Consider the following 27423-nt stretch of genomic DNA (forward strand, 5'->3'; position numbering starts at 1 on the left):
GTTCTGCTACTTGAGATAATGGGAATAGGAGTCTAGGAGCCTAGAAGCAAGGAGCCAGCAAGTCTAGACACATTCCAGAGGATATTATGCAAGCCCTGCCTCAGTTTCCCTCCCAACACTCAGCTTTTTCCCAACAGCAATTGCACTAAGAGTTAGCACTAGAATGAGACAAATAAAGCAAGAAGAAAATGTGCAACCAAACCAGGAAAAAAAACAGTGAAAGTGAAATATCACAAATTGTATACTTCCTATCATTTTTTCTTATAATAACTTAAAGACTGTCATCGTATTTTTATCTGTGTAGTTTTGTAAACATACTTATTCTATAATATTAGATACAGAATAATCAGGTACAGTCTATCTTCCCTATTTCGTTATATATATTAACTTGTTCATTTTTAATTTTTATATCTTCTTTATAGATATAAGTATTAAGAGAGAAGGGAATACATTATTTTGCTCTAATTACTGTAGAAGTGTGCCTGGTAGAAGAAGTAATTTTGAATGTTAGTCAAATATGCAAATAAATAAGGAAAATATTATGACTTTTGTGCTTCAGAGATTATGGTATTGTGTCAAGGTATAACGTTTCCAAGAACCTATATTTAAACAGCGAACAATAAACATAGTAACAATATAAACAATATAAACATAGTATATTTTACTATATTTAAAATATAGTAAACTATGTTTAAATAACATCCTTTATTTAAATGTTTTTCTAACATAATAAGCAAACAAAAAAAAGTTTCAAGATTACACAAGGTAGACATATAAACGAAATTCAAATATTATAACAATCCTTAATAAAATGGCAAAAAATTATGCTATTATTATGACACTTGTATACTTTCAGACATAAGAAAACATACTTGACTTAATTTTCTTTTAAGTGCATACTTGTGAAATAAAGCTAAATGTGTTAAGCTAGAAATACCATTAAAGTAAATCATTAAAATACATTTTATTAGCCTCTTTTAAAGACACTATATGTTTCAAAGGACTTAGTGATATTTGGTGTTGCTTAGCAGCATGAGCTTTGGAGCAATACAGACCTGGATTCAGATTCAAGTCCTGCAATATTTATGTAACTTTGGACAAAATATTAAACCTTAAATAGCTTTGATACAATTTTCTATAAAATAAAGATAATGTATAACTTTCTGAATAATATATGAGATTGTACACAAAAAATGTTTAGCATTTTGCTTATTTAATCACTATTGTTATTATTACTATTATTAATAGCAAAAGCTTTGATATGAGTTTGTTAACATCTTATTTTATATGAAGAGTTCAAAAAGTTTTCCTGTGTTAGCTGCCCTATCTGGAAAATGATACTTGGAATCTGGGGCTATGCGCTGTGTAAAAATTGACCTTATGAAGAGTGCGCATCATGTTTCTCCAAGTATTTGTTTATTCCTTATTTTAACAAATAGCTTGAGCAATATCTGTATGTGAAAAGCTTGAAATTATGAAAAATGCAATGAATTGAGGAAACAAGAGTAGTAGCCTTAGCAAAGAAAGGCAAGTTAATGAGTGCTTGTAGTGTCTAAGATTCAGGAGCTGCCATGTATTGAAAATCTTGAATGTCAATAAGGATAAAATACAGAGGTGCACTAATGAGAACGTTATGACTGAGATCATATTCATCATCTATAACAAAATCATGTTAGTAGAGTGAATATGTGAGAAAAGTAGAGATGTGATATCAAAGCAGAGATACCAAGTTAAGGAAATCATCTCCTTTATTTTTTATTTATTAGATTATAAGATTTCTTCCTTTTTTATCACTTTGGATTTATTTTTTCCCTATTTAAAATTGATACATAATAGCTGTACTCATTTATGTGGTACTTGTGATAATTTGATACAAGCATACAATGTGTAATGATCAAATCAGGGTAGTTGGCATAGCCATAACCTCAAACATTTATCCCTTGTTTGTGTTGGAAACATTCTAAATGTTCTATTTTACCTATTTAAAAATATACAATACATTGTTGTTCACTATGGTCACCCTACTATGCTATCAAACATTAGAACTTATTCCTTCTCTCTAACTGTATGTTTGTACCCCTTAACCAACCTCTTTTCACCCCCTTTCACCCTTCCAAGCCTTGGTAATTATCATTCTACTTTGTCCTTCCATGGGATCAACTTTTTAGCTCCCATATATTAGTGTGAGCACATGTGATATTTGTTTTTCTGTGCCTGGCTTATTTCACTAAACATAATGCTCTCCAGTTCCATCCCTGTTGCTGCAATTGCCAGTATTTCATTATTTTCTTATGGTGGAACAGTATTTCACTGTGTATATATACCACATTTTCTTTACTCATTCATCCATTGATGAACACTTAGATTACTTCCAAAGCTTAGCTATTGTAAACAGTGCTGCAACAAATATGAGAGTGCAGATATCTCTTTGATATACTAATTTCCTTTCTTTGGGGTATATTTCCAGCAGTGGGATTGCTGGGTCATGTGGTATTTCTAATTCTGAACCTCCATACTGTTTTCCATAGAGGTTGTACTAATTTACATTCTTACCAACAATATGCAAGCGTTCTTTCTCTGCATCCTCATTAGCATCTCTTATTTTTTGTCTTTTTGATAATAAACATTTTAACTGGGATGAAATTTTATATATATATGTGTGTGGGTGTGTGTGTGTGTATATATATATATATACACACACACATATATATATTTTTTGAGATGGAGTCTCACTTTGCCACCCAGGCTGGAGTGCAATGGCACTATCTCAGCTCACTTCAACCTCTGCCTCCCAGGTTCAAGCGATTCTTCTGCCTCAGCCTCCAGCATTGCTGGGATTACAGGTACCCACCATCTTGGCCGGCTAATTTTTATATTTTTAGTAGAGATGGGGTTTCACCATGTTACCCAGACTGGTCTTGAACTCCTGACCTCAGGTGATCCACCTGACTTAGCCTCCCAAAATGCTGGGATTACAGGTGTGAGCCACCATGCCCAGCCTGAAATGATATTTCATTTTGGTTTTGATTTGCATTTCCCTGATGATTAGTAATGTTGAGCATTTTTTCATATACCTGTTGGCCATTTGTATGTCTTTTTTAGCGAAATGTCAGATCTTTTGCCCATTTTTTAATAATTAGATTATTTGTGTTTATTGCTATTGTTTGAGTTATTTATTCCGGTTATTAATCCATTACCACTTTTATTCAAGATAGTACTGGAGATACTTAGCCAGAGAAATTAGACAAGGAAAAAAAAAAAAAGTACATCCAAGTTGGAAAGAAAAAAATCAAATTGTCCTTGTTTGCAGACAACCTGATCTTATATTTAGAAAAACCCTTTCCAAAAAAAATCCTTTTAGAACAGATAAATGAATTCAGTAAAGTTGCAGGATAAAAATTAACATACAAAAATCAGTAGCATTTTTATATGCCAACAGTGAACAACCTGAAAAAAAAATCCAGTAGGCAGTTTCCTTTACAATAGCTAAAAATCAAATTCCTAGGAAAAACAATAACCAAAGAAATGAAAGATAGAATTAAATTATAAAACATTGGTGAAAGAAACTGGAGAGGATAATGAAAAATAGAAAAAATATCTAATATTCATGGATTAGGGGAAGGATTAATGCTGTTAAAATGTTCATAGTATCCAAAGTGATCTAGATTCAATGCAATCTCTATCAAATGACATTCTTCACAGAAATAGCAAAATTAATCCTAAATTTCCTATACAACCACAAGAAAACCCCAAATAGCAATCCCGAGCAAAAAGAATAAAGCTGGAGGTATCACATTACCTGATTTCAAAACATACTACTAACCTGTAGTAACCAAACCAGCATGATACTGGTATGAAAAGAGACACATAGACCAATGGAACAAAATAGAGAAACTGGAAATAAATTTATGGCTTTAAAGCCAACTCATTTTCAAGAAAGGCACCAGGAACTTACATTGGGGAAAGGAATATCTCTTCAATTAAAAAGCTAGTAAAACTGGATATCCATGTGCAAAAAAAGAAATGAAAATAAACCTCTATCTCTCACAATAAACAAAATCAAATTGAAATGGATTAAAGCATTAAATGTAAGACCCTGAAACTATAAAAGTGTTATAAGAAAACACTGGGGAAATGCTTCACAGCGTTGATATGGACAAAGATTTCTTGAGAAGGACCTCAAAAGCACAGGCAACCAAAGCAAAAATTGATGATTTGGATTACGTCAAACTAAAAAGCTTCTGAACAGCAAAGGAAACAATTAAAGTGATACAGCTAACATAATGGAAACACATTTGCAAGCCATCTTCTATACTTCTTATGTAAATCCCCAGTTGTATCATATCCATCTTTCTGAGAATAGAAAATACTTACTTAGAGTTTTTAAAGATCTGGATCTAGTGAAAAGTAAATTATCACTCTAAATAGTCATATATTTGTATATCTCAGGAAAACTTTTTTGAAAGAAAATTGATACATGCTCACAATTTATAAAATTTTTTTTTGTTGTTGTTTTTGAGGTGGAGTCTCACCTGTCACCCAGGCTGGAGTGGAGTGGTGTGATCTTGGCTCACTTCAACCTCCGCCTCCCGGGCTCAAGTGATTCTCCTGCCTCAGCCTCCTCAGTAGCTGGGACTACAGGGATGCACTAGTACATCCTGCTAATTTTTGTATTTTTAGCAGAGACAGGGTTTCACCATGTTGACCAGGCTGGTCTTGAGCTCCTGAACTCAGGTGATCCATCTGCCTCAGCTTCCCAATGTGCTGGAATTAGAGGTGTGATCCACCACGCCCCATCTGAAATGTTAAAATGTAACTTCATTAACTCTGTATTTGAGGGTTACACAATTGCTAATACTTACTGTGCATAGTAGTTTTCTTCTTCCATTTTTTTTTTCTTTTTTGAGATGGAGTCTTGCTCTGTCACCCAAGCTGGAGTTAAATGAAGCGATCTTGGCTCACTGCAACCTCCGCCTCCCAGGTTCAAGCGATTGCCCTGCCTCAGCCTCCCAAGTAGCTGGGATTACAGGCACCTGCCACCACGCCCGGCTAATTTTTTGTATTTTTAGTAGAGATGGGGTTTCACCCTATTAGACAGGATGGTCTCACTCTCCTGACCTTGTGATCCACCTGCCTCGGCCTCCCAAGGTGCTGGTATTACAGGCATGAGCCACTTCACGGAGCCTTTTTTTTTGAGACAAAGTCTTCCTCTTTTGTCCATGCTGAACTGCAGTGGCTAGATCATAGCTCATTACAGCCTTGAACGCCTGGACTCAAGTGATCTGCCTGAGTCCTCCAAGCAGCTGAGACTACAGGCATGCACCACTACACCCAGCAAATTGTTTTTTGTTTTTTGTTTTTTGTAGAGATGGGATCGATCTCACTATGTTGCCCAGGCTAGTCTCAAACTCTGGGCTCAAGCAATCCTGCTGCCTTGGCCTCCCACAGTGCTGAGATTACAGTCGTGAGCCATTGCTCCTGGCTCCTATTTTTCAAAATGGAAAAACCAAAAAGACCATTAGAAATTTCCTTTCAGAACATGTGAAAATACTCTTGACTCTTACAAATGGTAACCAGAATAAGTTATCCATCAAAGGAAGTTACTATGGTGAGTAAATTCCCCTCTTTGCCAGAGTTCTAAAGAAGTCTCAGAAGGGGAACTTCATGAGAAGATAATTGAAGAGTCTTTGTGTCTAGATTCAAGTAGTTTAAAGTAGATTATTTAAAGCTGAAGATTGATTGGAATCAGACAACATTTAAAAGATATTAATTTAGGAATTGTGGACATAAGGTTAATGTCTTAAAGTGAGTATTGGTAAACTGTGGTTTGACTGGCAAGCTACTTGCTCCTGTGAACAAATGGTTTGATCTGTATTAATAGTTTGGAGGTTTCTACCCTTTTCCAAAAAAAAAAACAGTGAAATTATTATTTTATACATTATCTTCCTGGTCAATGATTTCTTAGAATAATGATATATTCCTGTCGACCTAAGTGGTCTTTTTTCTCAGTCTTGTTAATTAAAATATGTACATGAAGGTGGTCTTTGTTCTTTGAGTCTATTCTTTTCATACTCATAAGTCTGTTCCCAGTCTTTTGTAATTTAAGAGCTCTAATAGAAAAAAGAACTTTAGATAATTTGAATGTGAACCAATAAGAAGAGTAAGCCTATAGTTAGTATGAAGTAAGAAGACCATTAATTTGTAATGAATGCTTGGATACATTCAGCAGTTTTATTAATAGCAGACTAATAAAAAATATTATTACACACACAATGTAGTAGCACTTGTGAAAGTTCTCTGTCACTACAGCTGTTAATTATATTCTGCAACAAGACATAGTATTTCTTTTAGATAAAATGATAGAATGATTTGATTATAACCAACAATTATTTGGTAATAATCTTATCTTGTTAAAATACAAACTACTTGCAATTTGGAAACAAATCCAGGAATTTAATTAGAAGTTGGAAGCCTTTGGGGGATATAAAAGGTTTACCGTTGCTAGAATATTGAACGAAAATGCAGGAATGTTTGAGATTTTATAATTTCAGGAGCAGGTTGGTGATAGAAATAGTTTCACTTAAAGCTGATTTTGTTTTTCAACTTGTTTCCTCTTCCTGTATTGCTACTATCTGTACACATGCAAATCAACCTATAATCAAAAAGAATTCCCCTCCATGTACTTCTTGTTGTAGATCACAGAGAAATGACACACAGCCCTTGCCTATCATTCACATACTTCAAGGTCCAAAGCTATTTCTGCATTTCTTCTATTATAAGTGATGCAGTTGGACCCTGTAGTACACAAAATTTGCTGGGAAATTACATGATGAAAGTACCACATTGCTGTCATAATGCAAAGTTTATTATCTTAATGCATTCTGCTTAATTTTATTAAACAACAAGAATTGGCTGTACTCAAAAAAGCTTTCTAATAGTCTAATGACAAACGTTTACATCTTCTCTTCATATCTCAAACTTATAACACCTCCCCCTAGTTCCACACATGAAACTATTTCCACATCTAGAAACAGTTAATGTGTCCACGAAGTTGTGTATGTGAGGTCTGATATGTTAAAATTTGCTTCTTCACTCTTACCACACATTCTTTTTTTAATATTTTTTCTTGCTTCCACTAGTGTAACACAGCCCTCCCTGTGCTTTGAAAGGAAATTAAATTCTTCAAAATATGATACTACCTTTTAGAATATAATTTGCAAACTATATACTTACATACAGATACTCACGGTGAAATAAATTACAGATTGTGGTTTTAAACATCTCAGACTAGGCAGCAAGTGCATCATCACTCTGGTTCTGTTATTTAGACAGAGACAATAGCAGAGTTCTCACCAGGAGGATAAGAGCAGCTTCTACAGACACATGAATGCTAAGGAGGCAGCAACATTCTTCTGAGTTTAAATGTATTTTTCATCTCTGATATACAGCAGTCTGGAAATCCTGTGATGCTTTAATTATAATAATTATTATTATATGAAAATAGGGTTAGAGGAGAATTGTGTGTTTGGCTAAGATGCTGGAATACAGGAGTGGACCTTTTGATTTTTAAAAAAATACCCTTTGGCTGCTTGTTCTAGATAATTTGTATTTACATTTTGGTAGTTCTCTTCATTCCTGTTGAATGTGGCTAAAAGTATATGAGTCTTTAAAAACGAGAGTAGATCACCTAGTTTCCCAAAAGGCTAAAAACAAATTGGGGAAAGAGCACTTGCTGAGAGGGTGTAAACGCTAATCCAGTTCTTCTTTCTGTTCCTCTTGAACTTTGAGCAAAACTAGAGGACCAAGGTTCCTTTTTCTCCACCTGAGTGAAGTTAACAATGCAAAGACAAATTTGAATTACTCTTTGTAATCAACTCGTATGATTACTGTGAACAGGAGAAATAATCAATACCAGGCAAGACAAGATCATAGTAACTGGAGGGCTTTTCACCTCCCCTGCTTTTTAAGGTCTTTGAGTCAAGCGTGACCCTTGAGAGACTGAAATGAAAAATGAAAGAGAGAGTGAAAGAGAAGGAGAAGGTCACTGGCCTCAATTTCTTTAATTAATTTGCTTACCATGAAAACAAATTAAGTGGAAATGACTGACAAATCTTATTTGTGAATGCTTTAGATCTTGTTCATATGTTTTTGTTTTGTTTTAGTTTATTTGGCCCTTAATGTCATGATTTCATGTGATTACTAATTGAATATCTGCACACTAAAAGCCTTACATCATAGAATCTTAAGATTACCAGGTTGCTGCTGTTGCTTGCTACTGTATATTTGCTGAGGATGATTTTTAAAAAAATAAAATAAACACATTGGTCTATTAACACCTACTAATAGTTAGACTAAATATACATATTTGGGTTTATTAAAGGCATTTTAAATTTCTTCATCTTTGAAAATACCCAGATTTATGGAAAGCATTCATTTGGGACATGGACTGCATAAAAATATTTTACCAACTGAGTATCTTGATAGAAATGACTTCATAGTGCTTAAATTTATTTGGTAAGTCTAGCTACCTTAAAATATATGACGTATCTGTAATTAAAGTAATGCATCTAAATATTTACAAAAAAATTATTAGCCAACACCTTAGTAGCAGTTATTTAGCACTACTAAAATATTAAGTCTTGGTAAAAACTCTAAATAAATTGAATAATCTGTTGAATTATGTAAAAATACAAAATGGTAAGAAACATAGATATAATTAATTTTTAATGTCACTGATTTCAATGTCTACATTTTTTTTCTAATGTTTTATCCAAGCATCTCATTATCTGAGCAAAAGAATATTGTGCCTCTATCATGTTAATTTATTGCTATCAGTCATCCATTTGAAATTGTGAAAGAAGTCAGCATAAAGGAAGGCAAATTCTGGCTTCTTTTCTTTCATGCTTCATGGACCCTGAAACTGTCCCGTCATTGGTCATTCATTTCCCATGCCTCAGATCCTGCTTTTTAAGAGATGAATGAACTCATACTGACATAATTTATTCTCTCTGAGTCTCTATGTAAAACCATATACTCTCAAGTCAAAAAAAGTACAGAACAACATTTTGCACTAATAATCTCAACAGTAATATTATTTTTATTTTTAAGGAATTTATTAGAGGAAAAATGCCTGCACTAAAATATATATCCTTAGAAATTCTAGAATATCCTGATCTTTAAATTAACTCTGAAACATACATTCCAACACAACTTTTTTACAAAGGTGGCAAATTTAAACTCAAAAAATGTATTGTTATAAATAACACCTACAATTTTATGTTGAAGGCTCAGGGTTCAATATGCAAATGCACAACTTTAGGTCTCCAAAGATTATGCAACTTCTGCTAATCTGACACCACGGTAGCCTAGACTTAAATTTGAGGTTGCTAATAAGTAGGAGGTGACAAGGGATAAGATTTATTAAATCCTTCAGTTTCAGTTCCCTCATTATAAGATTCTTTGATATGATGATTTTTAAGCATTGTACAATGTACATTTAGGAGATAAATTCTATTCCTTCATATATCCATCATTAGACAAATGCCAAGGTTGATAGAAGGCCAGTATTTAAAACAGAGAAAAATAAAACAACACCAAGTTTTTGTTAGGTCATCAATGGATTAGGCAAAGAGAACACAAATTAAAATTGTCAATCTTATAAGCATTTCTTTATAAGTCACCTTCATTCGTTTGAATTTCTAGGTAAATCAAATTTTATCTCTTAGCTTTATTCTTTTTACAAACATATGTGTATGTAGTAGGGCAAGTTCTTTTTTCCAAAAAATAGTTTGAAAATATATTGTCTTCCCAATTAAATGTATTTTTTTGCTAGTTGTACTTTGCAAAATAATTTATGACCTTTTCCTTCCATGATGTGCATTTTTTATTTTCTGACAATACTTTAACAAAATCTTCAATGTCTTACACAAATGGATTAACATGGACAGTAGGATAAGATAAAATAACATATCATAAAATGTTTATATCAGGTACCCCCTAAAGCACACATACACACATATAAACATGTACATACACAAATACATACAGATTCAAATGAGAATATACAACTTGCCACATTGGCTATGAATTTTTTCCAGTAATACCTCCAAAACCCAGAGATATCTGGACCATGATGTCATAATCTCTAAATAAATTTGACTTTGTATGTCAGTGTCCCTCACTTATTTCAAAAGCCAAAATCGACAAATGAGACCTAATTAAACTAAAGAGCTTCTTCACAGCGAAAGAAACCACCATCAGAGTGAACAGGCAACCTGCAGAATGGGAGAAAATTTTTGCAACCTACTCATCTGACAAAGGGCTAATATCCAGAATCTACAATGAACACAAACAAATTTACAAGAAATGAACAAACAACCCCATCAAAAAGTGGGCGAAAGATATGAACAGACATTTCTCAAAAGAAGACATTTATGCAGCCAAAAGACACATGAAAAAATGCTCATCATCACTGGCCATCAGAGAAATGCAAATCAAAACCACAATGAGATACCATCTCACACCAGTTAGAATGGCAATCATTAAAAAGTCAGGAAACAACAGGTGCTGGAGAGGATGTGGAGAATAGGAACACTTTTACACTGTTGGTGGGACTGTAAACTAGTTCAACCCTTGTGGAAGTCAGTGTAGGAATTCCTCAGGGATCTAGAACTAGAAATACCATTTGACCCAGCCATCCCATTACTGGGTATATACCCAAAGGATTATAAATCATGCTGCTATAAAGACACATGCACACGTATGTTTATTGGGGCACTATTCACAATAGCAAAGACTTGGAACCAACCCAAATGTCCAACAATGATAGACTGGATTAAGAAAATGTGGCACATACACACCATGGAATACTATGCAGCCATAAAAAATGATGAATTCATGTCCTTTGCAGGGACATGGATGAAGCTGGAAACCATTATTCTCAGCAAACTATCTCAAGGACAGAAAACCAAACACCACATGTTCTCACTCACAGGTGGGAATTGAACAATGAGAACACACGGACACAGGAAGGGGAACATCACACACCGGTGCCTGTTGTGGGGTGGGGGGAGTTGGGAGGGATAGCACTAGGAGATATACCTAATGCTAAATGACCAGTTAATGGGTGCAGCACACCAACATGGCACATGTATACATATGTAAGAAACCTGCACGTTGTGTACATGTACCCTAAAACTTAAAGTATAATAAAATTAATAAATAATTTTAAATAACCATTTAAATAACAATTCTAATTTATCTTAAATATTTAAATATTTTAACTGTTTAAAAAGTTACAACATAAAACATTTCTATGCTTTCCTAAAAATACTAATTTCACAGCTGATATTCCAAATGATAATGCATACAAAATAACTGTTAGAGCATTAAGTTTAATGCACAAGAAGAATATTTTGATTTTACCTCCTCAGAAGTATGGACAGGATCAGGGACAAGGTGTCTGTGTAATATATATTTGCAAAATATTTCTTTGTATACTAATTTTCCAAATACTTTTAAAGATTTTATTATGTGCATTAGGGATTTTGTGTGTATGCATATATGTATACACACCCCATTTTCTACCTATATCTCTTCAAGGACACAAACTTAACATTAATATCATGGGCATTTTAACATTCTATATTCAGGTTCCCTTTTCTATGAATCCTGTCATGAGCTGAACTACACAATTTTTTCTTATGTTCTAACTATAATTCATTACACTCTTGTGATTTCTTTATAACACTTTTTTTTCTTGATTTGCAGGAAACTCTTCAAAAGTGGACCATCAATCACTGAACGTGTGCATGAAGAAATGACCTTCATGTCAATTTTTTGTTCTACATAATTTTCCTCTCCTTGGACAAATTCTTCAAGGTAGTAGTATTTTTTCCAGCTTCTTGTTTCAAGTTTTTGCTATGAAATTATAATTGGAGATAGCAGGATATTATATATGTATTTATACTTCTTCATATATATGTAATATGTGTGCATTATATATATATATAATATGTATATATTTATATAAGCCTGAGCCATTAACTATTTAGCTTCTTATGTTTTTCTTATTTGTACCTTTAGGTACAAATAAGCAAACAAAAGAATAAAGAATATATTATGTAATAATAAGAAATATTATTATATATATTATAATATAATAAAATATTTCTTATAATAAGAAAATATTCATGTGTGTATTTCCTTTTGAATAATTTTGCTATTTTGAATACTTAATTATATGATCTGGTTAGAGATACCTACCTTATTACTTTAAATCATAATTTTTCAAACTACTCTTATGAAGTACAAAAAGTTATCAAACAAGGCTGAAATTTTTATTATTTTTAAAATTTTCAACATGTGAGGAATAAGCTGAATGAAGCTGGACTAGACCCATTCTAATTGTGCAGCACCTGTGGATTGGTTACATTAGACTGGATTATGCTTTAAATGTGAAGAACGTGCAGGTTTGTTACATAGGTATACATGTGCCATGGTGGTTTGCTGCACTCATCAACCTGTCATCTAGGTTTTCTTAATTTTTTTTATTTTTTATTATTTTTTATTATTATTTTTTTTTTGAGACAGAGTCTCGCTCTGTCACCAGGCTGGAGTTCATGGCGCAATCTCAGCTCACTGCAACTTCCACCTCTTCTGCCTCAGCCTTCCAAGTACTGGGACTACAGGCGCACACCACCATGCCTGGCTAATTTTTGTATTTTTACTAGTAGAAACGGGGTTTCAGCATGTTGGCCAGGATGGTCTTGATCTCCCGACCTCGTGATTCACCCCCCTTAAGCCCCACATGCTTTAGGTGATGTTCCCTTCCCTGTGTCCATGTGTTCTCATTGTTCAACTCCCACTTATGAGTGAGAACATGTGGTGTTTGTTTTCTGTTCCTGTGTTATTTGCTGAGAATGATGGTTTCCAGCTTCATCCATGTCTCTGTAAAGGACATGAACTCATTCTGTTTTATGACTGCATAGTATTCCATGGCGTATATGTGACACATTTTCTTTATCCAGTCTACCATTATGGGTATTTGGGCTGGTTCCAAGTCTTTGCTATTGTGAATAGTGCTGCAATAAACATACATGTGCATGTGTTTTTATAATAGAATGATTTATAATCCTTAGGGTATATATCCAGTAATGGGATTGCTGTGTCAAATGGTATTTCTAGTTCTAGATCCTTGAGGAATCACCACACTGTCTTCCCCAATGGTTGAACTAATTTCACTCCCACCAACAGTGTAAAAGCGTTCCTATTTCTCCACATCCTCTCCAGCATCTGTTGTTTCCCAACTTTTTTGCCATTCTAGCTGGCATGAGATGGTATCTCATGGTAGTTTTGATTTGCATTTCTCTAATGACCAGTGATGATGAGCTTTTTTTCATATGTTTCTTGGCCACATAAATGTCTTCTTTTGAAAAGTGTCTGTTCATATCCTTAGCCCGCTTATTGAAGGAGTTGTTTTTTCTTGTAAATTTGTTTAAGTTCCTCATAGATTCTGGATATTAGATCTTTGTCAGATGGATAGATTGCAAAAATTTTCTCCCATTCTGTAGGTTGCTTGTTGACTCTGATAATAGTTTCTTTTGCCGTGCAGAAGCTCTTTAGTTTGATTAGATCCCATTTGTCAATTTTGGCTTTTGTTGCCATTGCTTTTGGTGTTTTGGTCATGAAGTCTTTGCCCATGCCTATGTCCTGAATGGTATTGCCTAGGTTTTCTTCCAGGGATTTTGTGGTTTTAGGTTTTATGTTTAAGGCTTTAATTCATCTTGAGTTAATTTTTGTATAAGATGTAAGGAAGGGGTCCAGCTTCAGTTTTCTGGATATGGCTAGCCAGTTTTCTCAGCACCATTTATTAGATATGGAATCTTTTCCCCATTGCTTGTTTTTGTCAAATCTGTCAAAAATGAGCTGGTTGTAGATGTGTCATGTGATTTCTGAGGCCTCTGCTCTGTTCCCTTGGTCTATATATCTGTTTTGTTACCAGTACCATGCTGTTTTGGTTACTGTAGCCCTGTAGTATAATTTGAAGTAACGTAGCATAATGCCTTCAGCTTTGCTTTTTTTTGCTTAGGATTGTCTTGGCTATATGGGCTCTTTTTCAGTTCCATATGAAATGTGAAGTTGTTTTTTTCTAGTACTGTAAAGAAAATCAATGGTAGCTTAATGGGAATAGCATTGAATCTGTAAATTACTTTGGACAGTATGGCTATTTTCACAATATTGTTTCTTATGATCCATGAACATGGAATGTTTTTCCATTTGTTTGTGTCTTCTCTTATTTCCTTGAGTAGTGGTTTGTTCTTGGAGACCCACAAAGAGACTTAGACTCCCACACAATAATATTGGGAGACTTTCACACCCTACTGTGAATATTAGATCAATGAGATGGAAAATTAACAAGGATATCCAGGACTTGAACTCAGCTCTGAACCAAGCAGACCTAATAGACATCCACAGAGTTCTCTACCCCACCCCATGGAATATACATTCTTCTCTGCACCACATAGCACTTATTCTAACATCGACCACATAATTGGAAGTAAAACACTCCTCATCAAATGCAAAAGAATGGAAATGATAGCAGCCTCTCAGACCACAGTGCAAACAAATTAGAACTCAGGATTTAGAAACTAACTCAAAACCACACAACTACATGGAAACTGAACAACCTGCTCCTGAATGACTACTGGGTAAATAACAAATTAAGGCAGAAATAAATAAATTATTTGAAACCAATGAAAACAAAAACACAATGTACCAGAATCTCTGGGAAACAGCTAAAGTCATGTTAAGGGGGAAATTTATAGCACTAAATGCACACATCAGAAAGCAGGAAAGATCTAAAATCAACACCCTAACATCACAATTAAAAGAACTAGAGAAGCAAGAGCAAACAAATTCATAAGCTAGCAGAAGACAAGAAATAACTAAGATCAGAGCAGAACTGAAAGAGAGGGAGTCACGAAAAACCCTTCAAAAAATAAATGAATCCAGGAGCTGATTTTTTGAAAAGATTAACAAAATAGACTGCTAGCCAGACTAAACAAGAAGAAAACAGAGAAGAATCAAATAGACACAATAAAAATGATAAAGGGGATAACACCACTAACCCTACAGAAATACAAACTACTATCAGAGAATACTATAAACACTTCTATGCAAATAAACCAGAAAATCTAGGAGAAATAGATAAATTCCTGGTCACATACGCCCTCCCAAGACTAAAACAGTGAGAAGTTGAATCCCTCAACAGACCAAAAACAAGTTCTAAAATTGAGGCAGTAATTAATAGCCTACCATTAAAAAAAGCCCAGGACCAGACAGATTCACAGCCAATTTCTACCAGAGGTACAAAGAGAAGCTGGTACCATTACTTCTGAAACTATTCCAAACAACAGAAAAAGAGGAACTCCTCCCTAACTCATTTTATGAGGCCAGCATCATCCTGATACCAAAACCTGACAGAGACACAACAACAACACACAAAAGAAAGTTTCAGGCCAGTATCCCTAATGAACATTGATGCGAAAATCCTCAATAAAATGTTGGCAAATGGAATCCAGCAGCACATCAAAAAGCTTATCCACCACGATAAAGTCAGCTTCATCCCTGGGATGCAAGGCTGGTTCAACATATGCAAATCAATAAATGTAATCCATCACATAAACAGAACCAATGACAAAAACCACATGATTATCTCAATAGATGCAGAAAAGGCCTTCGATAAAATTCAACACCCCTTCATGCTAAAAATACTCAAAAAATTAGGTATTGATGGAACATATCTCAAAATACTAAGAGCTATTTATGACAAACCCATAGCCAGTATAATACTGAATGGGCAGAAGCTGGAAGCATTCCCTTTGAAAACTGGCACAAGACAAGGATCCCCTCTCTCAGCACTCCTATTCAACATAGTGTTGTATTGAAAGTTATGGCCAGGGCAATCGGGCAAGAGAAGGAAATAAAGGGTATTCAAATAGGAAGAAAGGAAGTGAAGTTGTCCCTGTTTGCAGATGACATGATCGTATATTTAGAAAACCCCATTGTGTCAGCCAAAAATCTCCTTAAGCTTATAAACAACCTCAACAAAGTCTCGGGATACAAAAATCAATGTGCAAAAATCACAATCCTATACAACAATAGTAGACAAACAGAGGGCCAAATCATGAGTGAACTCCCATTCACAATTGCTACAAAGAGAATAAAATACCTAGGAATACAACTTACAAGGGATGTGAAGGACCTCTTCAAGAAGATCCAGTCAGCTTCTAATGTTTAAATTATTTAATCTTTTTACTTTTTGTTTTTCTGTATTTATCATTAAATTTATATTTTTAATTTTAATATTTAATCAATTGACTTTCATCTTTTCTTATTTTATGTATGTCTTGTAAAATTATAACTGATAACTCAGAATTACAGAATTTATCTTATTTCCATATATTTCAGTGAAGAAAATTAATATTTTGTAAATGTACTTTTGTTGTTGAAAAAAATAATATTTGTAAGTTGCCAAGAGTTTAAAGAATCATCTAGGTTTTTTCTCATGTACACCATAAGTTCATGGTCCTTTAAAAATACAAACAAACTGTATTTTGCTTTGTTTCCTTGTGATAGTTTACAAGAATTTGTAAAGAACCCTTTGGCGCTTACATAGTTTGATCATGTTATTATCTGCTGTATTAATGTTTCTTTACAGCACAGCACAGCTACATCACATTATGTTCATTTATATAAAGTATAGATTCTTTTCTCAAATTTTGACTAAAGCTTTTCTCTATGGTTAACTTGAATAATCAAGTCAACACTTTTGGAGTGTCTGTTGTGCTCAGAGCGCTATGATACCTGCTGCAAATACTAAGCCTATCTTGATTAATATAATATTGTTGAAGAGATAAAACATTTATACGTGCATTTGTTTGGTGGTTTTATAGCTCAAGAGAGTTCATTTTCAGAATTGCATAGTAAAATAGAATTATTTTCACAGAAATGGGTAAATCTCTCTTATCTGCATGGATTACGGGATATGCATAATTCTAAAAAATCATTTTAAACAATTTACATTTCAGTTTGGAATATTTAGTACTATTTGAAGCTGTAGAATAAATAATCATCTGATATATATTTTGCTTGAATTAAAGCTAGAATTGTCTGCCTTGTCTGGGAAAACTTGTATTACAGACAAAGGCAAGGATGTTCTTTGTGTACTGAAGGAAGTCAACCTAGAGAATTAAAAATTCAGCATGAAAATAAGTAGGTATGTCCCCTCATTTACAGTTTAATCGAAGAAAAGGCAAATTATTAACACAGCTGGCACTGATAATAATCAATGTTGCAATTATACTGGCTAGATGACAATTTATAGATTGCATTTCCTGATTTGCCATTTGCCATTATGTTTGTGCTATTTATCAAAAATCTTATTTTCACAAAGCTCTTGTTTATATAAAAAAGCTATAGCCTGCCCTGTTTCTAAATCTAATCCTACAAAGTAATATACTTTCCAAAAACTTAACTGTTTTACATATTTATGAATTTCTCACAGGCCCCCTAAGGGATTCATTTCTCAATTGTGTCATAAGACACCACAATATAATGCTTGGCTTATTTTCCCATTCCCATCAAGTATTGTTCTACAGTTTCATGGTGTTTTCTATTTGTTGTTGTCTAGAGCAAACTGAGGATGTAGCGCTGACCCAGCCTGCTCAATGTGCAGGACTCATGCCTGCAAGCACTGGGACTCATAAGACTTATCACTGTGCGTTTCTGTGTCATATCAGCAAGCTCACCTGCAGAAATACATTCTGACTGAGTAACCCTGAGGTAGACAATGCTTAATTCTCCATTTCAAAACCTTCCAGGAATGGAAAAATGATTCAGCTAGAAGGCATTCGCCCTGTCAGCACCCTATTATCCTAACACAGTGTTTACTCTGTTACTGGTTTCAGTTATCCTTACACAGTTCGATAATCATTTTTGAAGCCAGCCTGGTGTATAACTTAGCACTGGTTCATAGCATGTTTATGATTGGTTTTAACATGATACTTATGGATTCGCATCTATCCTTTTGCCTACTTTGTCTATTCTCTAATTTTGAGAAAATATACTTCAAAGAATGTAATCGAAGAAAAATATTGAAAATTAAAAGTATATGTTAAAATATTCTAAAGCTTATTTGAGTAATTACCAATTAGCAATTTATTGAAATTATCATATATGCACACATACAGACCCACAAAGAGAGAGAGGGAGAGGTGCCATCAACAGTGCGTGTTTGAAAATATCATGTATAAGTGTCTGTAAGATATGATGTAATTATATTAAGAAAGCATATTAAGAAATTCAATCTTTCTTGAAAGTGAAATAATCAAATTTACCATTTAGTGTTCTACACTTCCATATATATTTATAAGATATTCTATGAAAACAAAATGTATACATATTTAATATAAAATAAAATCTTTATTGAAAAAAATGTTTTTTTATATTAGCTTAAAATGACAGCTATTTTGAAAAAAAAAAAAAAGCCTAAAATTTCAGTAGGCTTAATATTAAGGTGGCTTTAAAATTATATTTTCTACATAAATCTACGGAATATATTTTATGTACTATAATATCATTACAAAAATATCACCATATTATATTTTCTTCTTTGTCTTCATGATAACGATTAATAACTTTAATATAAATATATTGAGTTGAATTATTTTTAATTTCATAATTTAATCAATGAATAACTATTTCTTGTTTGTACTGTATGTCAGATATTTTCTTTAACATAATGTACTTTGTAATTTTAGACAAATAGTATCAAAGTCATAAATACATTAGTGTTAATACTAATATATTTGCTCTTTTATTCTTTTCTAGTTGGATCACTTTTTAGCATCTTTCAGGGATGAAACTACTGAAAATCTGTTGTACACCATGCCAAAATGCTTTCAGGGTTCATATGTAATAATGGGCTTTAAAAATTGTCTTTGTGAAAGTTTATTTTTGGTCTTGATTATATATAGTTTTTTTCTATTTCAAATATTTAGAACATTTTAATGTAAACATATTTAGAAAAAGATCTTTTCAGTTGATTTTATGTTTGATTTGAGAATTATGCCATGAGGTGTGCATTTGAAGGATATTTGATTGGATAATATACATGTTTCTATTTACGGATAAATTTTCCTTCCGGCATGATTTGCATTTAAATGAATTAAATTTTTATAATCATATATGCATATGTATATGCACCTATGTATATCCATACATGCATAATTATTTATATTGTTTATAATCATAACCATGTCTATGTATATACATTCATATGTACATGTATGTATGCATGCACATACGTTTGTGTGTGTTAGGACTGCCATAAACAAATTACTACATACTTGGTAGTGGTAAAAATCAAGGTTAGCCTAAAGCTGCCTCCTTACATATTTTAAGTTTGGCCTAAAGGTTTCTCTGTACATTGTGAACTATAACAAGTGAAGATGTAAACAGACCATAGCCTATACTTGTGCCAATCACTGAGTTTTGACCAATCAAATGTAGCCAACTGTTCAAACAGTGTTCAAATAAGCCATACAGCAAGCTGTAACCAATCTGGCTGTTTCTGTACCTCACTTCCGTTTTCTGTACTTCACTTTCCTTTTTTTGTTCATAAATCCTCTTCCACCATGTGGCTGTGCTGGAGTCTCTGAACATACTCTGGCTCGAGAGGCTGCCCCATTCGCGAATGGTTCATTGCTCAACTAAATGCTTTTAAATTTAATTCGGCTGAAGATTTTCTTTTATCATACTTAGGACAGTTCTGAAAGCTAGATGTCGGAAATCAAGGAATCACTAAGGTTGGTTTCTTCTTAAGTTTCTGAGGAAGAATCTGTCCCATGCCACTCTCTCAGCTTCTGGTGGCTGCTGACAATCTTTGGTGTTCCTTGTCTTGTCAACACACTTTTCAATCTCTGCCTCTGTCTTCACATAGCATTCTCCCCTATGTTTCTGTGTCTCTCCTTAAGAGGAGAGACGATATGATACAAGATCATGATATGATTAAGTAATATCCAGTAAACAGCCCACACTGATCTAATATGAGATACCCATCTTAAATGAACTCATTACTACGAAGTCCCTGTTTCCAAATAACATCACATTCACAATTACTGTGGACAGGATTTCAACAAATCTTTCCAGGAGACTTAGTTCAACCCACACTGTGTGTGTATACATATGCATATACACATGTATATGTACAATAATTCACTTTAATAATAACAAGTTTTCATTTGTCTGTTGCAAAAGTATGTGTCATTACAAACTGTTTTATTTACACTGCTTTAACTATTAAGTAAATACTAATTCAGTACTAAATTGGTTATGTCAGTGTTTCAGAGCATTATATCTTAAATAAATTTTGAATACAATCAATTAAAAATAATACACAATATTTTAACATAAAATTGATGAAGTAGAGAATTCTGCAATATTTGAAATTTTAGAGAATGCCAATTAATTGCAAATATTAGTTTTAAGACTAGGTGGATACCTAGCACTTATGTAATGTTAATCTCTAACTTTAGAAAATCTCAAATTATAATAAAAACTTATATTTTATTTTACATATAAAAATAACATTATTCATGAATACAGTAGACTAATAGGACTAAACAGAATGGCCTGAAAAAGCTCAGAAGTATCATCACCCGATTCAAAAGTAAAATAACTTACTTAGAGGAGGCCAGGCATGTGGCTCATCACTGTAATCCCAGCACTTTGGGAGGTTGAGTCTGGAGGATTGCTTGAGAGTCCAGCAGTTCAAGACCAGCTGGGCAACACAGTGAATCCCCATCTCTACAAAATAATACAAAAATTAGCCAGGTATGGTGGCATGCACCTGTAGTCCCAGCTACTTGGGAGGCTGAGGAAAGCGGATTGCTTGAGCCCAGGGAAATTGAGGCTGCAGTGAGCTCTGGTTGCACCACTGCACTTCAACCTGGCTGATGGAGTGAGACCCTGTCTCAAAAAAAAAAAAAAAAAAAAAGAAAACATAAATAAATAACATAACTACATTTATAAAGTTAGGTTATAAAATAATAAAACATGCTTTATCTCTCTCCAAATCTCCACAAACAATATTTTTGTTTATATTCCAATATTAGTAAAAAGGGTTAAGAGTAACACTGAGAAGACCTACTCTTAAACTCTTGTTAATGTCTTTCTAGATATGATTTTTATTATGAAAAATTTTACAGTGAACACTAATACATCCATTATCTAGATTCTATGAATAAAATTTACTACATTTGTTTAATCACATGTATATCAATTTGTCTTCTATTCATCTATCAACTTTGTTAATTTTTGATGCATTTCAAAATGAATTGTGAATCTTTGTGTATTTCCTCCAGTACATCTTTATGATAGCATTAGTCAAAGTTCAGTATTTATTACTGTTTTCTTTAATTTGATGTAAAGTTTTCATAAAATGTCATGCACAAATAGTAAATATATATTTAAGTTTTGAATACATTTACTCTTATAACCATATCTCTACAGGTGTATAACACTATCATCACCCTAGAAAAGTTCTTTCTATAAATAATATATAATTTATATAATATATAAAGAGTTCTTTATATATGATGGATACATTTCCTTATTAAATACATAATTTGCAAATATTTTCTCCCATTCTGCCTGTTGTCTTTTTTGCTTTTTTGATCCTGTCTTCATAATACAAACATTTTAAATTTGGATATAATTCACCTTTTTTTCTTGTGTCATTTGTGCTTTTGGTGTCATATCTAAGAAACCATTGGCTAAACCAAGTCAATAAGATTCTTATAGTTTTGGCTCTTACATTTATATCTGTCAACAATTTTGGTAATTTTTTGTGGCTGATATGAGTTTGGAATCCAAGCGATGCTTTTGCATACAGTTATCTAGGTGTCCCAGCACTAGTTATTGAAAATATTCAGTAAATTATTTTGGCTTCTTTGTTAAAAAGTCAAATGACCATAAATGTATGAATTAATTTCTGGAAATCTTGACCTATCTGTGTGTCTTTTCTTATACCATACCACATTGTCATTATTGGTGTAGTTGTATAGTAAATTTTGAAATAGGGAATTGGTGTCTTCCAAATTATTTATTCTTTTTCAAAATTATTTTGTGTATGTATTTGTATTTACATAGGAATTTTAGAATGATTTATGATTATGGAATATCTTGATTTCTTTAGATATTTTATTTCTTTCAACAATATTTTGTGGTTTGTTTTTTTTTTTTTTTGACCGAGTTTTGCTCTTGTTGCCCAGGCTGGAGTGCAGTGGCGCAATCTCGGCTCACAGCAACCTCTGCCTCCCAGGTTCAAGAGATTCTAATGCCTCAGCCTCCCCAGTAGCTGGGATTACAGGCATGCAACAACACGCCCAGCTAATTTTGTATTTTTAGTAGAGATGAGGTTTCTCCATGTTTTTTCCAAAATGTATTGCTTAAAATGAAAACACTAAATTGTATCTAATCTCTTCATTATACAAAGAAGTCATTGAAACTTAAGTTGTAAAAAACTAAGACACTGATATTTGTATTAAGTATATGAACCATCATATAGTATTCTTAGGGTTAAAGTGTACACTGAAAAACTGATGCACAAAGATGTACACTGTATACATGTGTATATATATATAGTGAAAATGTATAATTAAAAAAATCTGGCACCTATGACTAATCAGTCTTAAGTGATTTTTAGAAATGTAAGAAATGTATGTGCAATAACATACATATTGTTAGATTTTGATTAAAGGCATCCAGTGGTCTCGAATTCCGAACCTCAGGTGATCCACCCACCTCGACCTCCCAAAGTGCTGGGATTAGAGGCATGAGCCACCATGCTCGGCCCCTATTTTGTGGGTTTTAACACCTGGATTTAATTTTCTGGATTTGGCAACGCTATTGAGAGAGAATATGAAAAAAGGGTGACTAATTATTTAAAAAGCATAATAGGCCTGGCACGGTAGCTCACGCCTGGTGGATCACGAGGTCAAGAGATCCAGACCACCCTGGCTAACACGGTGAAACCCCGTCTCTACTAAAAATACAAAAATTAGCTGAGCGTGGTGGCGGGCGCCTGTAGTCCCAGCTACTTGGGAGGCTGAGGCAGGAGAATGGCGTGAACCCGGGAGGCGGAGCTTGCAGTGAGCCAAGATAACGCCACTGCACTCCAGCCTGGACGAAAGAACGAGACTCTGTCTCAAAAAAAAAAAAAAAAAAAAAAAAGTATAAATACTGATAACTTGTACCTAGATTCTAAACTCACTTTTGCAACTTACCCTGCGAATCTTTTAGCTTCACTTTGCTCCCTTTACATCACCAGCAAATGAAGAAGATAATGCCTGACCTCATTTTCTTTACAGGAACGTTGTTAGAATAAATGAGGCAATATACACATAAACACAGAGCATACTGGAAGACAAATAATCTATAAAACTGTAGAATCATCATTATTATTATTATATTATAGACAGAATTTCTGAAAAGTCAGCAGGGTGAATATATTATAGTAATTTCCTACAAAGGAGAAAATAAAAATATCATTACGATATGGATTTAATGGCTTTGTCTTTCATTTTATTCAGCACAGCATAAGAATATAGATGTACCTCCTTTGGATTATTATAAAGGTGCATTGTTTTCCATTTCATGGTACCTTTATGCCTTTAATCAGAATCTAACAATATGTATGTTATTGCACATACATTTCTTACATTTCTAAAAATCACTAAAGACTGATTAGTCATAGGTGCCAGATGTTTTTAATTATACATTTTCACTATATACGTGTATGTATATACACGTATACAGTGTGCATCTTTGTGCATCACTTTCAGTGTACACTTGTACTTTCAGTGTACACTTTAACCCTAGGAATACTATATGATGGTTCATATACTTAATACAAATATCAGTGTCTTAGTTTTTTACAACTTAAGTTCCAATGACTTCTTTGTATAATGAAGAGATTAGATACAATTTAGTGTTTTCATTTTAAACAATGCATTTTGGAATAAACAATGGATAACTATTTATGAACAAGTCGGTCACTTTCTGTAGGATTCTTTATTTGATATATTATGGAGTTAGGAACAATTATGATTAAGCTCTGTCCACATTCCAATATCTTTGAAATATGCAGAGTATTTAAGGCACGGAGGAGAATGAAGAAAAAGACAATTCTAGGATCAAGTTATAGAATATAACTGATAAATATATGTTTCAAAGAAAATCTTGCAAGTAGAGCAATTTTCAAACTTTAGTTTTCTGAAGTATTTGAATTATGTAATACCACTTCTTAAATATCTGTTTTTGATTTCCTTTAATTTTTAAAATAATTTCTACAAAATATTAAGTTTAGCATGCAGCTCATGAAATAAAACATATATTTTATAATAAGGCCAGAAACAGGTAATATTCTTTAAAACGAATTAACTATGAGTGAGTAGTTTTATCTCAGCATATATTTAATTAAAAATACTCTAATGAATTTTCATTATGGTTGAAATTATTTTCTTTTAATTATTGTTATCTAATTTAATTTTAGTCTATTTTTTAAAAAATAGAACTCATATTAAATACAGCTGACTGTTGAATGATATACGTTGGAATGTATGAGTTCTGACTTAATTTGCAGATTTTTTTCCTTGAAAGTTCTACCAAGTGTTCCTGCCTCTCCTAACTCCCCTTTCAACTCCTCCACCTCTTCTGCATCTGCCACCCCTAAGACAGCAAGACCAACCCCTACTATTTCTCCTACTCCAGCAACTACTCTAAAATTAAGACTTTTATGATAATCCACTTCCACTTAATAAATGATAAGTGTGTTCTATCTTATGACTATCTTAATAACATTTTATTTTCTCTAGCTTATTTAATTCTAAGAATTCAGTATACTAAACTGATAAGAACAGATACTACACTTGATCTTAGCCAAAAGACAAAGGATATGAACAGACACTTCTCAAAAGAAGACATTTATGTGGTCAACAAACACATGAAAAAAACATCATCAATGGTCATTAGAGAAATGCAAATCAAAACCACAATGAGATACCATCTCACGCCAGTTAGAATGGCAATTATTAAAAAGTCAGGAAATGACAGTTGCTGGTGAGGCTGTGGAAAAACAGGAACACTATTACACTGTTGGTGGGAGTGTAAATTAGTTCAACCATTGTGGAAGACAGTGCCATGATTCCTTAGGGATCTAGAACTAGAAATACCATTTGACCCAGCAATCCCATTACTGGGTATATATCCAAAGGATTATAAATCATTCTGTTATAAAAACACATGCACACATATGTTTATTGCAGCACTATTTACAATAGCAAAGACTTGGAACCAACCCAAATGCCCATCAGTGATAGACTGGATTAAAAAAAATGTAACACATATACACCGTGGAATACTATGCAGTCATAAAAAAGAATGAGTTCATGTTCTTCACAGGGACATGGATGAAGCTGCAAACTAACACAAGAGCAGAAAACCAAACATCGCATGTTCTCACTTATAAGTGGAAGTTGAGCAGTGAGAACACATGGACACAGGGAGGGGAACATCACACACTGGGGCCTGTCAATGGGTCAGGGGGCAAGGGGAAGGAGAGCATTAGGACAAATACCTCATGCATTCAGGGCTTAATACCTAGATGATGGGTTGATGGGTGCAGCAAACCACCATGCCACATGCATACCTATGTAACAAACCTGCACGTTCTGCACATGTATCCTAGAACTTAAAAAAAAAAAAAGTATATATTTCCTATAATATACAAAATATGTGCTAATTATTGGTTTTTTGTTACTTACAGGCAAAAGTAGTTATTACTAGTTAAGTTTTCTGGGAGTCAAAAGTTAAATGTTGCACAGTCTTTTGGTGCCACTAAGTTCGCATTCAAAGGTTAACTGTGTATTATAATGACAGTCTCATATACTTAGAGAAATTGCAATCTGTTTGCTTATAAGTATTATAATTGCTTGATAAACCAAATGGAGCTTTGGCTTTGTTATAGATTATAAATTTATTTTCCCCAAGCCTTTAAAACCAACTGTATTATTTTGTTTTCATGTACAAAGGCATTTAATAGTATGAAGCTAATGTGTCATATTTGGCTGCCCTTGTCATAGTCCATCCATCATATTCCTTTCAGTAAGATACAATCTGATTTTCGTTGATGAACATGATTTGAGATACAAAAGCCCCATCTTATGTAAAAGGTCAAAGATAACCAAAGTACAGTGAAGATTTTGAGACTAACGACAAACAAAAATCCTTTGTCATGGAGTAATTAGAATATGCAATAAAAAAAACTTTTCCTCATACTGTTTGTTCTCAGTTTTATTTATAAATAAGTGTATACGTTAAAAAAGAAAAATTTGCAATAAAGCCATTGAATGTTATATGCAATAATGGCTGCAGCTATATCCACAAAATTCTTTGACAGGTACAAAAACATTTTTTAAGGCAAGGCATTTTGCTTAATAGTGAATAAATTTGTATTTACATGTAAACAATGTTTGTCCTGCTGGTAAGTGCTTCAATAAGCTATAAACTTCATTTTGTATCCTCTTTATTTTATGGCAATTTCCAAAGGCTCTCCAACCATATGTTTTCAGAAAAATTTATTAAAAACCTTTTGTCTCTACTTTCAAACACTACCATTTTTGCCATTGTTTCTAATTCTTATTCACTTTCTCTCTTCTTGATGCATAAATTTCATTGTTACTTATTAAAATATTCCTGTAACCAACACTAAACAAATTTTAGTACTTCTTAATCATTTATTAAGGGAATTGATATTACTGAATTCAGAATAAGGGGAGAAACCAAAAATAGAAAAAATAAAATATCATGGACTTGAATTATTCTATCAATATCTTATTTTTTCTTTTGGTTAACATGTGGAAGATAAAAGATCACTGCTTCCATGGAACATACTGTTCATTAATTTTTATTTCTGTCTCATTCATTAAGCATGCTAGAGCAAAGTACCATCGACTGGGGATCTTATAAACAACAAAAATTTATTTTTTCACATTTATGGCATCTGAGAGGTTTAAGATTGAGGCACTGGCAGATTCAGTGTCTGGTGAATGTCCGTCTTCTGGTTTGTACATGGCCCCTTCTAGCTTTGTCCTCACATGGTAGAAGGGAAGAATTCTGATCTTTTTTCCATTTACAAGGGCTCCACTCTCACAGCTAGGTTGTGAGAGAGGAACCCTCCTGAATGGGACCTCCAAAGTCCTCACCTCCTAATACCATCTCTCTCAGGGGTTAGGTTTTATCATAGGAGTTTTTAAGGGGACACAAGCATTCAGTCTATTAAAAATACCTTTATTTTCTTAA

At 33.4% G+C, this 27423-nt stretch overlaps 1 long non-coding RNA gene and 1 pseudogene across 5 annotated transcripts in view; one reads left to right on the top strand and one right to left on the bottom strand.

Annotated features, from left to right (window-relative positions):
* The window catches only part of LOC129049551 (uncharacterized), a 163842-nt gene that overhangs the window by 71584 nt on the left and 64835 nt on the right, over nt 1-27423 (top strand). For all 5 annotated transcript variants that reach the window (XR_010136703.1, XR_010136704.1, XR_010136702.1 and 2 more), the window contains one exon: nt 11770-11880. This is a non-coding gene — a long non-coding RNA (uncharacterized LOC129049551). The remainder of the gene's footprint in view (nt 1-11769; nt 11881-27423) is intronic.
* LOC112128677 (U2 spliceosomal RNA) lies at nt 24926-25022 on the bottom strand (annotated as a pseudogene).

This window comes from Pongo abelii, chromosome 14 (assembly GCF_028885655.2).
Source record: "Pongo abelii isolate AG06213 chromosome 14, NHGRI_mPonAbe1-v2.0_pri, whole genome shotgun sequence".
In the NCBI taxonomy this organism is placed as follows: Eukaryota; Metazoa; Chordata; class Mammalia; order Primates; family Hominidae; genus Pongo; species Pongo abelii.